Here is a 15331-nt window from a genome sequence, read left to right as displayed (position 1 = left end):
TTCAACCCTCCTTCCCTATATTATTATTATTATTATTATTATTATTATTATTATTCATAAAGGGTTTATAACCAGTTGATGCCAGTAAATTCTGTATGTTGTAAATCTTTGTGTAGTTTCAGGAGTTCACCTCACTAAATGACACCCCCCCGCCCCCCCGCCCCAACCTTGAGCTAGTAGAGATAGATTCCAGGTATTCCTGGGATAAAATGCTGGAACTAAATTCTTACATCTAGAAAAGAGGACAGCATGCAACTTCTCTGCTTGCTTTACTCCACAGAGGAGAAAGCCAAGAAATGTGGGCCTGGCTGCCTTTGGCTTAAGGGATGAATCTGCAGGCTGTTTACTGTATGTGGCCGACCTCACTCCAATTATAATTTAGTTACACAGTTATCCTTTCATATCCATGAATACCATACCTGGAGATTCAACTGACCATGGGCTAAAGATATTTGGAAAACAAAATTATGTGTGTACTGAATAGAAACAGACCTTTTCCCCTCCATTCTTATTTAAATGATATAGTAGAACATCTATTTACATAGCATATGTATCCCATTAAATAGTATAAGCAATTTAGAGATTAAGTATACAAGGGACAGGTTATATACAAAACTGAGTCATTTTATACAAGGGTCTTGGCTGTCTGCTGACTTGGCTAACAATGGAATCAGGGACAGAATGGGGGAGGAGTCCAATTCTGTGGAATAGGACTTGGAATATCAAGAATCATCAGTATCTTATGCTACAAGTCCTGTTTGCTAAAAGAGAGGCTAGGAAACCAGTCCTCCCAAACTTTATCATGAAAAGGACACAGGCCTGTATCCTCCAAAAGGGCTGTACCCATGGGACTTGGGTTCAAAAGTGAGCACTATAGGAAGTGTCTAGAAGGGCATTCACCGTGCTGGTTTTTGTTATGGTGGTCACTTATGCTTCATCAGGGAAGCCAGAACCGAGCTTTTAACATTCAGGTTTGGACAGCTCCGGGGCTGAGGCATAGTGGCTGTGACATCAATGCTTTATTGAAACAGTGTCCACAGTGTTTTTACACATTGTCTCTCTGGCCCTTGAACTGGGCACTGAACCTAGAGCTAGGATGTGCAAAACAAATACTAGCACTGAGCTATAGCCTGGTCTTTCCTTATTACTGCTAATTACTCAGGCTGGCCTTGAACTTACTCTGAAGTTTAGGGTGGTCTGGAACTTCAAATTCTCCTGCCTCAGCCTCCTGAGTGGCTTTTATTACAGGTCTGTAGTAGTAGGATTGTTTCTAATTTCAAGGTCTGATTTTCTAGGTTCCCTCCTCCTGGAGAGATTCTGGGTCTCCTCATGTGTTGTTGTTGTTGTTGTTGTTGTTTTTTTCATTGGTTTGTTGGTTTGTTTGTCTGAGACAGGGTCTGGCCGTGCAGCCTAGGCTATCTTGAAAGTCATTATGTAACAAGGTTGACCTTGAATGTGTGGCAATCCTCATGCTTCAGCCCCACCCCCACCCCACCCCCAAATATTGAGATTCCAAGCATGTGCCACCAAACCTGGCCCCTGTCTTGCTTTTAAAATACTTATTTTTTATATGGTCATTGTGAGTGCTCTTGAACGCTACTAGGTGATAAGACCCCACTGCCAAAGGCACTTTGGTTGCAGGAGATAGAGAAATCAAGATGGAACACAGCCAGAAGTTCCTTCCCTGCTGGCCAGCTTTCATAGTGCCAGATGGTGCAGTCCAGGCTGTGGAGTGAGAAATGGCACCAACAGTCTCACCAACTGTAAACCCTGTGATCTACAGAACCATCCTGCCAGGCAAGGTGTGCTCAGGTGACATAATGGCATGGCCACTATGGGAACAACCACCTACTTTCTGACTGCATTTGAACCCTGCTTCACATGAGGGTGTTCATGTCTGTATTGTAAACTTGGTCAAAAGTCCATGGCTGGAAAGGGAATAGTCCCTGGGAAGAATCCATTTTATTTTGCTAAATGAAAAAAGTCTCAAACTTTTTTTAAAAAATGTTATATTCATGTCCACAGATTTGTCTTGCTTTTGGCCTTAGTTATAGAAGCTTCTGTCTACAATAGATAATGCTTATTTCATAGTGGTCAAAATTCTGAGAGTCAGTGACTGTAGACTGCTCAAAACCCCAAGTGGAACATCTATATGGCCCCCCTCAAAGCTCAGGGGACACTGAGGAAGAGGGTGCGGGAAGAATGTAAAGGCTGGAGAATAGAAAGGAGTGCCATAAAATACTATCTTACGGATATGACATGTCTATCGCATGCATGAACTCACAGAAGCAGGGTCTACCTGCACAAAGCCTGTACAAGACCTGTCCACCAATAGTCCATCATGGATGGGGGATGAGCTTATAAGGCCCCACCTGTCTTTTTAAGAGCAAAGTTGTTGTTGTTGTTGTTGTTTTTTTTTTTTTTTTTTTTTTTTTAGAATAGGGGGTCATGTTTGTTAGTTGTTGGTTAATTGCCCATGCTCAAGAAAATGAATTTCTACTATGCATACTCATGCTTATGTAAACAATCTTAATAAATGCAATAGGTCACAAGTGCACACACACACACACACACACACACACACACACACACACACACAAATACAAGACAAGGGTAGGAGGAGATTTTTTAGGAAAAAAAGTATTTAGTGTGAAACTGTGAAAGAATAAGTAAATAAATCTCTTTCCCCCTTTAAACTCCCCGCAGTGTGTGCTGTTTGCAGCTTAGCTTCCTGACCCTCTCTATCAAGTGAGAAATCCTATACTCAGTGCTGTGCCTTAAAGTATCTTTAAGGTTTCAGCTCTTATTCTCCTATGTTTTGCCTAAAGACCTTTAATCCTAAATTTGATTAATTACCTTCACTGACAGGAAACACACTCCTCACTGAGAGCCCTCCCTTCACCTTTGCTTTGCTCCAGCCAGCTTCCATACATTTCAGAGCTATCAGATGAACCTGTTGTCAGAGAGACTTAGGTTCAAATCTAACTTTGCCATGTGCCCTATTGTTACCCGGGGAAGGGCTTGCTCATTTTTCTGTCTTCATTTGTAAAATGTAGATAGCTACAGACCTGTCTAGTGGCTGTTGTGAAGAATAAATGCTATAATATAATACAGCTCCTAGAATGAGATAAACAGCTACATAAGCAGGAGAAGAAGTATGGGTGTGGGATGTTCTGACACATGGTCCTCCTAGAGCAGGTGGCTTCATAACACTTGTTTATAACCCTTGATTTTAGACTAGAGAGAGTTCGAAGCCACTTACAAAGTAGTGAGATTTGTAATTGTGTTGTAGGAAAATGTTATACACCTCATATTATTTAATGCCATTCAATTTCTCTCCTAGTTGAAGAATGAGGGGCTTAAAAATGCTCTTGATTCATGTGACAGTAATTGTCTAGTAAGTGCCAAGGAAAAATTGGTCACCTATGTCTACTATGGCTCTTTTCCATTCAGCAATAGCACCTAGGAATTCAGCAGGAAAGTCAGCAATAGATTGCGTGATGACCCTTGGATCTAGATGGAGAAATTCTAAGAACTTTATGCTGCTGTCTTTAAATATAAGCAAGGTTGGCTTGTGAAAGAGCAAGTTTACAATGGCATTTAGTCTCCAGAGACTGAACATAATAATTGTACCACCAAAGAGAAAATGGAACAACAGAAAATTATATAATATGAGCTAGGCATAGAGGAATCACTGGTCTTGATGAGAAGAGAGTTTCCTGTTAGTGGGGTTAATTAAGCAAGGTTAGTCTCATGAAGAGGCAACTCTTGCACTTTAGTATAAAATAGCAAGACTGGCTAAAAAGATCCTTTGGATGTTTTCAGCTCTGAGATCTCTGATTCTTTGAGAGATAGGGGCAGTACTAGCCTTACATAAAGTTCTGGAATGAATAGAGCCTAGAAGTACTGAAGGAAACCAAGCTGACTCACTGGTCATCCTGGTAAGGCAGCCGCCCTTGAGGTCAGAAAAAAATCTAAATATCTTACCCTCTGCTCAGCATTTTTCCCTCCAATGTGATACAGATTAGCAGTCTCTTTCCTAACAGTCTTTGATGCATTTTTAAAATATCTACCCCTGGGGGATTATTTCTCTTTCTTTGTCTCTCTTATTCTCTTAACTTCTAGGTGCTTGATTAGAATTTCAGTTAAGTTGCAATATTCTTTCTGAGTATGCCACTCAGTATTAAAAAAAAAAGGCACTGAACTCACTAGAGGTCTGGCACTGTTGATTAATCTTTAATTAATACATCACTTTAATTTTCAGTGCTACCTTTGAAACACAGAGCTATGTGCAAACTACAAGCTTGTTATCTTATCATTCGGAAAGAGAGAACTGTCTGCCATAGACTATAAAAAGGATGCTGCATAGTAGTCTCTTCTAGGAATTTGGCTTTGTAAAAACTGCATGAATAGATAGTGGTACCAAAATAGGTCTATGATAGGCCTCTGCATGAAGCCAAGTGTCTTCTGAGCTGCCTAACTGGATCCAACAGGGAGACAGACACTAGTTGTTTGTTTTTTTTTTTTTTTTTTTTTTGGTTTTTCGAGACAGGGTTTCTCTGTACAGCCCTGGCTGTCCTGGAGCTCACTTTGTAGACCAGGCTGGCCTCGAACTCAGAAATCCGCCTGCCTCTGCCTCCCGAGTGCTGGGATTAAAGGCGTGCGCCACCACGCCCGGCTCAGACACTAGTTGTAACACAGCATAAGATCACATTGTGCTGTGTTAACATTAATTTATCTTTGTTATTTATCTTGATGATTTCATGTATTTATTGGTGTGTTACATTGCTGAAAATGTGCTGTATAATTTAATTTCCACCACTGAGGACAGAAAAGCCACTGGAGGCACCGTAATAAGCAAAGAAGTGCCCTGGTAGGGCCATGGAAAAGGCTATGAAGATGATTTATGTGTCTTTCTTGTCCTATTTGCAGTTCATTAAGTCACTGTCTTCCGAGATGACCGAGTGAAAATTAAAGCACTTCGGAGAAGAGCTTGGGGTTCAGCATCATTAGAGGAAGAGAAATGGGTGCCTTGATGAACTTGACTGCAGAAATCTATAGAGCACAACTCAATCAGCCTCAGCATTGATCTTGGATGCTCAGAGGCAGGTCCAGGATTGAGCAAATCTTTTTAATGTGTATTCTTTCTCTTTGAAAAGTGACATATGATGTATGAGAATGATTTAGAGATTGCCTCAGACTTCAATTCATAAAGAGAAACTGCACAGAGCCCTTTCTGAGTTTTCAGGACAAACCAGGAAGAGAAGGGATTGTCTTCATGGAGTGTTCTTCTCCTTGGATTCTCATTCATCTCCTGGCCAGGATCATTTATATGATGGCAATGGAAGAGGAGGAGGAAGAGAAGGAGGAGGAGGAAGAAGAGGAGGAAGAGAAGGAGGAAGAGGAGGAAGAGAAGGAGAAAGAGAAGGAAGAGGAGGAGAAGGAGAAAGAGGAGAAGAGAGAGGAAAAGGAAGGGGAAGAAGAGGAGGAAGAGGAAGGGGAGGAGGAGGAAGGGCAAACTGCTTGCTGTCTATAGGATCATGCTTGGCCCCTGATGTTTCCCCTTCTGTTTTTCTGAGACCAGTAGTGAGTCTATGCACAATGCTGTAATGAACCCTGAGGAGGACATGCTCTCCGATGTCTACTAGGAATGAAAGCTGCCCTGTGAAGCACCAAGGCTTTGGGTTCAGACCAGCTTGGACTAAGGTTTTGCTTCTTCACTTACTCTAGGCCCTAAGCAAGCTGCTTAAATGGCCTGAGCTGCAAATACTTGAGGAGCTACTAGAAGAAGTTGATGAACCATTTAGGATGCTTATCAGGGCGTTTAAAGGTAGTCACAGTTGTGATCCTCAGGAAATGGCCACCATCATACAGAAGCAGGCTTGACTGGGAAGATTACAAGCAAAGGATCTATATGCTAAATCACCATTCTCTTTCCTGTCATTCGAGGACTTCTAGGGGCCAAATTGGCAAGCTTGTTTCTGGAAATGGGATCGAAGTTAATGGCTCTACTCTGTTTTGTTGTTGCTGTTGTTTTGTTTTGTTTAAGAGAAAAGTTAGTGAGTTTCCACAAAGAAACAAATAACAACCTTATCTTGTATTTGGTTACTCCACAAATAAAGCCTGCCTTTGGATCAGGTCAAGGAACAGTCACCAACTGAATGGGCAGAGCTAGTACTAAGTGGCATAAGATTTTATTAGATAGAATGCTTAGGGCACAGAGATGGGCTTTGAGGAAGGTCACAGCCAGTAGCACTCAGTCTGGAAGAATGAGTAAGAATAGGCAACAGAGATTAGGAGCAGAAAAAAGAACATGAATGAAGTTCAGATAATGGTGGTGATGGTGATGGAGGGAACAGAGAGAGAGAGAAGTAAATAACACACACACACACACACACACACATTCATGCTCACACAAACACACATATGCTCACACAAGCAGACATGCACACTCACACATACATACACACATGCACAAACACACATGCACATACATTGGCACACACGTGTACACACACATGCATGCACACATGTGTGAGTGTGCACACACACATGCACACATGAACATACACACATGAATGCACACATGTGTATGTATGTGTGAGTATACACATACATACATGCATGCACAAACACACATGTGCACATGCACAAACACATGCGCACACACACACACATGTGCACATAGCACATCTACTACTGACAGCACAGTCTGCAGCAAAAACTCAGTAACTAATAGGAATTGGTATGGTACAGGAAATACCATCAAAAGATTGATATCCTTGAGTATCTGGGAGAGAAAAAACCTGGCTCTCTGTTGTAATACATACTGTCTAAACAACTTATTTCCACTGTGGGCTCTTACTAAGGTAGTATACCACTGTGGGGCATAAAGGGGTAATGGAGGAAGGAAGCATGTATGAAGGTATAAGGCTGGAGTGGGTCAGAGTAGAATGTGAAATATTGTGTGAATATTTATAATGCCAGAAAAATTGTATCTGCATAGTAATCAGAGATCATACACACATGCATGCATGCACAGCACACACAGACTAACTCACACACATACGATTTTGGACAATAATAGTAAAACCAATCAATTCCATGATTCCAGAAAATATCAGAAGGATTATCATATCTTTGGTTGGGCTTTTTCTCTTTTTGTTTTTCTTTTGTCAGTTGTATTTCCAGAAAACACGAGCCTCTTCTTTTATGATTGGGATACCATGGAATTTAAAAGTAGGACCTTTCTGTTCTTACTGGTGATGCGGTGAGGATTAACACTGGATTTCACTTTTGCATGTGTTTTGTATGTAAGACTACATACAGAGGCCAATGGCCCATGGGAAGTGGCACTATTGGGAGGTGTGGCATTATTGGAGAAGGTGTGGCCTTGTTGGAGAAAGTGTGTCAGTGTGTAGCAGGCTTTAAGGTCTCTATGTTCAAGCTCCACACATCGTAGAAAGAGAGCCTCCTCCTAGCCTTCTTCAGATCAAGATGTAGAACTGTATGCTCTTCCAGTACCATGTCTTCCTACATGCTTCTTGCCATGCTGGTAATGGATAGAACCTCTGAAACGGTAAGCCAGTCCCAGTTAAATGTTTGCCATTCTAAGAATTGCCTTGGTCATTTGTGTTTCTTCACAGTACTAAAACCCTAAGGCAATTCCTCAGGTACTACCTACCTTATTTTGGAGACAGTGACCTTTAAGTCACCAAATAGATGAAGCTGGATGGCTAACAAGTCCCATTTGTCTCCACCGCTCTAGCTTTGGAAAGGTAAAAGCATGGGGCTGTGCCTCAGGTTTTTAAAATGTGGGCTCTAGTGACAAAAATCAGCTCTTTAGCTTGCAAGGCAAATATGTGATCATTTGCACTGATTCTTCAGCTCTGACATTTCATTCTCAGGATCACCTCATGATGCTGGATATGAAAGGCTGTATCCATTTGTTAAGGCCTGGCGACTGTGATTTGGAGTGGTAGAATCATTTGTCTAAAGCCACAAGGCTGAAAGCAGTCAGAAAGTGAACCCAAATTTATTCCAAACCATTGGTCTTTTCCAACGTTGGTCTGAAAGTGAGTTAGCACCATTATTTTCTCAATAGTGTCTTTTATGTGTGCATGATCAAATGTGAACATGTGAGAAATTTTATATGCTTCATGTATTATATCTGTACAAAGTCTTACTGTGATGACCTGCCACTAATTCAGTGTTATTGTGAAATTTTTATTATTTAACTTCTAAATTTTATTTTTCATTTTTTCCCCATAGGAAGCCAGATCCCTGGAGTTTCTAACTAGGTAGTCATTTAATAAAATTCAATATAGCACCCGCTTTTCAAGTTAACAATCCTTCTCTTCTGGTCAAGGGCAAATTTGGATGATGAAAGATGTTATAGGCTTCTAGACTTTGAAACCAGTAGTATTTATCACCCTTGGTTTAAAAATAGGAGGCCAAGTGTCTTGAAGCATTTTATCTTTCCAATGCATAATTAATTGCCTTGTTTAAAAACTCTTATGGAGTAGGTGTTTCAGTGTTAAGATCATAACTTTATATTCATCCATTAATCTACTTCTCTTGGAAATATATATTAATAGATTAAAAAAAAAACCAAACTATGCTCCAGAGAGATGCCTGTCTTCTCTCCAAGTCAAAGGAAATAGCTAATGGCATCTTAAAATGAAGGCCCCCAGCTCTAGATTCCATATTTAGAGCATTTTCCCCCTGGATTATCTTGCCTGGGTCTCAACTCTAGTTTTTTGAGTATATATTCTTGCTGTATTAGATGATTTATTTTATTGTGGGAAAGACCCAGATGGAACCAGCACTGTGTGAATTAACCTCCATTTGCATCTAAGCTCCCCTTGGGGCTAAATGTGGGTTGTAGACCTGTTATGGCTTCGCAATTCTGAGAGATAAATATCTGAGGTGGCTTGTGTGTCATCTGTGCCATAAGGGATGGGACTGCTGAACTGATGCGCAGAGATGAACATGGAAGAGTTTGGCTTCTTGCTTTCTTTAAAGACTATTAATTATTTTCAAAGATAACTTGATTCATTATTAAAACTTCCGTAGAAATTCAACAAAGTAGGAGAGTAAGTGCCCTCCTTTCCACATAGCTAATACCTCTATGTAGTCTGTACTTTTTCAGGCAGGAAAAAGAAAGCTGAAAATCACAAATAAATCCCATGCATTAGCCTTAAGGTTCTATTTATAATGGCTCCTATCCTTCTTCTTACCACTTTGCCCAGCAAAAAAAATGGAGCATTCCTTTCCATCTGTCCAATGTGACCTTTACAGGTTTCTTAATAATACAATTTTATTCTCATTCTTATTTTTTCTTTCCAAAATTTTTATGCCAACCAACATCAGGAGTAGATGATAAGACCCCACTGCCAAAGGCACTTTGGTTGCAGGAGATAGAGAAATCAAGATGGAACACAGCCAGAAGTTCCTTCCCTGCTGGCCAGCTTTCATAGTGCCAGATGGTGCAGTCCAGGCTGTGGAGGGAGAAAAGGCACCATGAGCCTCACAGACTGTAAACCCTGTGGTCTATAGTACCACCCTGCCAGGCAAGGTGTGCTCAGGTGACATAATGGCATGGCCTCTATGGAAGTAACCACCTACTTTCTGACTGCATTTGAACCCTGCTTCACATGAGGGTGTTCATGTCTGTATTGTAAACTTGGTCAAAAGTCCATGGCTTGGAAGAACCCAGTATGGTTGCTTTGTGAAACAGACAGTGCATATGATCACATGTTTAACCAACATTAGAGACAACACTTGTAGTTTTCAGTGTACAACAGCACAGAAACTTTTGTTGGAGGAGATATAAATGCATCAAGTTGGGTCTTTGGAGATGTTCATACTTATCGTTAAGAAAAGAACATGCTTGAACATGTTCACTGCTCTCCTGCCATATACAGACCATTAAGGCTCAAATGATCCTACCTGGAAGAAGAGGTAAGCAGAAATGTATCACTGATTTGCTCATCAAGTATGAAGAGTATGAAGCCAAGGTCTGCTGGTCACAGCACTAGCCAATGACTATACATATGAAAGAATGGCAGGACACTGGGGTCTAGGACACTGTGCTCCTTAGAGCTCACTGGGAAGAGGTTGGCCTATGATCAGTTATCTAAAATAAGTAAATAAGAGGTCTAAATGGGAAAGAGAAATGCAATAGAAAGTCAGAAAACTTCAAATACAAATCAAAGATCTGTCAGAGAAATCATATGAAAACCAACTTCAGGAATTAGCACCAAACAGCTCACTCCTCAATAAGCAATGTGTTCCCAGTGCTTGCATGAAGCTACTCAGTGTGGAACAGGGTGGAGTGCATTGTGTCTTCATTACAGTTATCCCATAAGAGATCAACCTGACTCCTTTTATGGATTAAAAAAGGAGAAAAGGTAGCAGAATATACAGGGGCCTGCAGAATTGGGTTGAAATCTTGGGTCCATACTGTAACAATTTGAACCTAAAAAAATGTCGTTTTAAGTCTCAGAATTTTACTTGGGATAGGGCATACACCTGAATCTACTTTAGAACACCTGATACAGAGTCCTAAGTTATTGACTATCTCTTTAGTTTATAGAGCCTTGAAGTATTGACTCTCTCTCCCTCTCTCTCTCTCTCTCTCTCTCTCTCTCTCTCTCTCTCTCTCTCTCTTTAGTTCAGTACCACATAGCCAGAAAGGGTCAGGCTGGATTTATAGCATTTATGTTTATTCTAAAACTGGTGAGCTGATTTCCAGTTTACAAAACTTGATACATATTTATCATATGTCTGAAGGCAAAAAGGTGAACCTTGTAATGTACTTTAACGCTGAGTCTAATTATCCTCATTATGTATCTATGTATCTATCTATTTATCTATTCACCTATCTACTCATCTGTCTGTCTATCTATCCACCTATCTACTCATCTATCTACTCATCTATCTATCTCTCTCTCTCTCTCTCTCTCTCTCTCTCTATCTATCTATCTAATCTATCCACATATATGATACATAGTTATGACATCTATAAGTAATTTATTGCAGCTATAATAAGACAGAGCTAGTATGTGGCAGAAAAAAAGAGGAAGAGGGCTCCTGAACTAGACAGGCATCACTGTAAGTAGAGCACATGTGGTACAATCATGAGGACTTGAGTTTGGATCCCTAGCATTATAAGAGGCTGGGCACAATGGCATTTGCCTACAGTTCCAGTGTGGACAAGCAGAGACACAAGGATGCTGGAGTCAGTGAGCGAACTTGTCTCAAAAAATTAGGTAGCAAAGCATAGAAGCCTGAGGTGGGCCTCTGACTTCCTCTGATGTGTACTCATGTAATGCATATCCATATATATATGTACAAACACATAGAAAACATACATATGCATATAGCACACACATGCGTATAGCACACACATGCATATAGCACACACATGCACAACACACGCAGACACACACAGACACACACACACAGACACACACACACAGACACACACACACACAGACACACACAGACACACACAGACACACACACACACACACACACACACACACACACACACACACCAGAACAGAACAAAACAGAGACTGTTTGCAAATTTGTAGAGTAGGTTTATGCTTGAGGATAGAAAGGATGACAATTTCAGTTTATAACAGATTGGCTCTTAGAGTCCCATGGATTATGTATGTGCAGGAGAGAGTACAAATGGGAACTGCAGCATAAAGGCATCACCAGCAGAGAACTGACTTCATGAAACACGGGTCCAGATGGCTCGAGTATGGAACTAAAACACCAGAATTACAGCCCCAAAATGTCTGGTTATGATTCCAGATACCTTAAAGCAAAGAGATCAACACTAAAGCGAAATCAGCGACAGGGCAGAACAGGGCAGAGCTTGGGAAAGCAGACTGCAGTTTATGGTCAGAAAGGGGAGACATCTCAGTTGGTAAAAATGTTTTCCACACATACATGAGGACCTGAGCTCAGATCCTTGGCACCTATGAAGAAGCTAGCATTCATCTGTAATTTCCACCCTGGGAGTGTGGAGACAGACAGCTTTTAAACTCATTGGCTGGATAGCAAAGCAGAGTTGATGAGCTCCAGTGAAAAGCAGTGTCAAAGATAAGGCAGAGGTCTATTGAGAAAGACACTTGATGTCAGCCTCTTCCACCTCCATTCATTCTTCGTGTTGTTTACAAATGCATGCATGCACACACACACTGAATACATACACATACATATACACACACAGACATGCAAGCACATATATGCATTAAACCAACAGGAAGTGAAGGAATTGGGTATACTTTAGAAAGGCCCACACAGCTGCGTGGATTGGTCAGGAACTGGATTAACATTCTGGGAAGGTACATGATAGGAAGAGGGCTAGACAGAAATGACTTCACTTTCATTAGTCCTGTACAACACAGTCTCCTTTGCCCATCCTGAGGAAGTACCCCCTCTCCCTCCCCTCACTTTCTCTTGTCTTCAGAACCTCATGGCCCTGCATCAACTCTACAGTCGACATGTCGTGTCAATTTTTCATTCTGTGCAACTCTATCTACATACATGTACTGATACTGGTGATCCACCGTCATCCCCCCCCCCCTTTCTCATTTAATGGCTCTCATACACATCCATCATGCTGGCTGTGTTGCTTTATTAGCATGCACGAGGGTTACCCCTTCCTCTCTGGTAGACATTCTACAGCATGGTGCCCTGACAGTGTTCTAGTGCAGATCTCATGCATGTATATAGAAAGACAAACATTCAAATATTCTCCTGTGGGTGAATATCAGAATGCACTGTACAAAGACTCATGGAAAATCAGATCAGGGAGTGGTTTGATATATCCTGAAGAAAACTTGGGCAGTTATCAAAATCACAGAAAAGCACAGGCAGAAGTTCCTTCTAAAGCAAAGGACAGAGTGAGGTCAGTTTTTTATTATTTTTGCAACTCTTTTCAACATCTTTTGTAGAAACAGACAAAACTCAAAATAAAAATGAAACAATGAAATCAGACAAAATCCTCTCATTCTAAATTTAGTAACATTATTGTCCCACAGAGCAAGATCTCCATGAGTGGGGATGCTGACCCAATCCACTGTGACTGTGTTTGCTCTGTAGGTTTTGCTTAGCACTTGATGAAGCCATACCAGGATCAGCGGAGATGGAACATTTTATTTCTTGTTCCTCTTTTCAGAAATACTTCCCATGTGCACCCAGATAGTTAATCGCACCAGCCTGAACAGGGTCACACATTTGCCTCTGATGTCATTCCTTGTATGGGTATGAAATTACCACAGCTATCTAGAATATCTGAGTTTTATCTTCCAAGTGTGATTGGGTAGTGTTTTCTGAGAGTAAGTGGATAGAAGATGGGGTCTTCTGTGGCTACTTTCTACATATAATTATTTCATAAAAAATAGAAAATTGGGTCAGGGAGGTGGTCAAGGGTAGAAGACTTGCCTTGCATATGTGAGGCTTTCAGAGAGAGGGGGGAGGGGGAGGAGGAGAGGGAGAGAAGGAGGGAGGGAGGGAGGGAGAGAGAGAGAGAGAGAGAGAGAGAGAGAGAGAATAGAGGAATAGAGGATGTGATTACAATAGGCTTGGGGCTAAGAACTAGCTCTGGTCACGGAATGTGGTCATGGAATGTGTGGCATAATTACAACAAGCGTAAGCTATGAGGGTCAGACTCTTTTGTGCCACATCTGCAAAAACATGGACGCAGCATCCCTTGTGTATCCATTACACACACAGAAGTGGAGCCTTTTTGTGAGAGGTCCCCTTGTGCTCAATTAGAAGGAGCAGAGCTCTCAATGGGTAGTCATTGCATGCTGCACTCTGCAGAGCTTTTAGGAGTCTTGGTCACCAGTTTTTCTTGTTGGAGATGGTCTTTGTCAAGGATGAGATGACATTTGTTGTTGAGCACTTTCATGGCCATGCATTTACACAGAGAAAGGCATATATTATATATAAGATCATTTATTTTTCATGCATATTAAACCATTCCAGCTTTTAGTAAAAGTCATATCAATAAATCAATAAGTTATTAAAGTGGAAGCGTTCAGTCCAAGGAAGTAACTATGTGTGGAGCCATCTAACCTGAAACCCTGTCTTCAGTTAGCGTCTCATTTCTACAAATGAACATCTGACGAGTAAACAGAACTTCCTCAGCGCTGTAGAAAACGTAGTGGAGAGGCAAGTGAGTTAGTCTTGGAGTCTGAAGAAGGGGAAGTGCTTACACATTAGGCTTACTGGGCTGTTTAGAAGTGCAAAGTTAACTACAGGGATCACACCAGGCTTGCCAACCATTGTGCTTGCACTGAACTTGGAGCTGGTGGAAATCCACACACGAGCAGCCACAATTCACCTGGAAAGCTGTGAACGTGAAAGGGGCAAAAACAGCTGCAAGAGGAGAAAGTCACAGAGGCATTGGCACTGGCTCACCCATCTGTTCTTTGGAGATGTCAAAGAACTTCAAGGATCAAGCACCTTGCAACTGGTTAGACAAGGACTGGAATGGGCCCATTCTTTAATGGGGAGGGGCAGCTTACAGGCTGGGCCTGTAACATGGTTCAGAAAAAGTGTGTCTAATTGAGCTTCTCTTATCACATAGCTTTTGAATAGATCATTGCATTTGTAACACAGGCTAGTCTCTTATTTTGTCAAACTGCCTTCCACACTTCTTCAAGACTCCAAAGGACAGAATTTTTGTTTTAAATTTTGTACATGTGTATGTATGTGTGTGCATGCACACAAATCCGCATGGTATATGTGCAGATATCTGTTTGGGTACATGTTTAAGGCCAGAGGAAGACATTGGGGGCCCTGATTTTATACTTATCACTGACCTAGGAGAGTGACAGCCAATCATCCTCCTGGTCCAATTCTTCTCAGGGCTGGGGTTATAGACATTCATGGGCATAGCATGGTTTCTGTGGTGATTGTGTGTGATTGATCTTACATCTCCTTGTGCAGCAAGTGCTCTTAGCCACCAAGTCATCTCCCCAGCCCTTCCACAAGACTCATAAAGAACAAATTCCTAATGTTTTCTACAGGACAGCTTAAACTGGAATCACCCAGGGCCTCTTTTTCTTGTTAGTAAGTGAAAGGTTTCTTGGCGTCAAGGTTCAATAGTATCTTCTAGTTATCTGAAATGATATGAGCATATTCAGTAAAGAAGCTGAAGTTGCAAGAACCCAAGGAATTATTTCTAATCATATTTATCACCTTTTCCCAACAACAATACATCTTCTTTCAAAACAATTTTGCCTAGTTTTTTTGTTTTTTGTTTTTGTTTGTATTTTTTTTTTACATTTTTTTTTTTTTTGCT

General features: G+C 41.1%; 1 protein-coding gene and 1 long non-coding RNA gene across 6 annotated transcripts in view; both read right to left on the bottom strand.

The window, feature by feature from the left end:
• The window catches only part of Car10 (carbonic anhydrase 10), a 504947-nt gene that overhangs the window by 198664 nt on the left and 290952 nt on the right, over positions 1–15331 (bottom strand). The window lies entirely within an intron of this gene.
• The window catches only part of Gm35002, a 97153-nt gene continuing 83103 nt past the window's right edge, over positions 1282–15331 (bottom strand). The window contains exon 2 of the long non-coding RNA XR_388957.4: positions 1282–15149. This is a non-coding gene — a long non-coding RNA (predicted gene, 35002). The remainder of the gene's footprint in view (positions 15150–15331) is intronic.

This window comes from Mus musculus, chromosome 11, assembly GCF_000001635.26.
Source record: "Mus musculus strain C57BL/6J chromosome 11, GRCm38.p6 C57BL/6J".
In the NCBI taxonomy this organism is placed as follows: Eukaryota; Metazoa; Chordata; class Mammalia; order Rodentia; family Muridae; genus Mus; species Mus musculus.
Note: the sequence above shows the minus strand (reverse complement) of the source record. Positions and strands in the feature narration are given on the sequence as shown.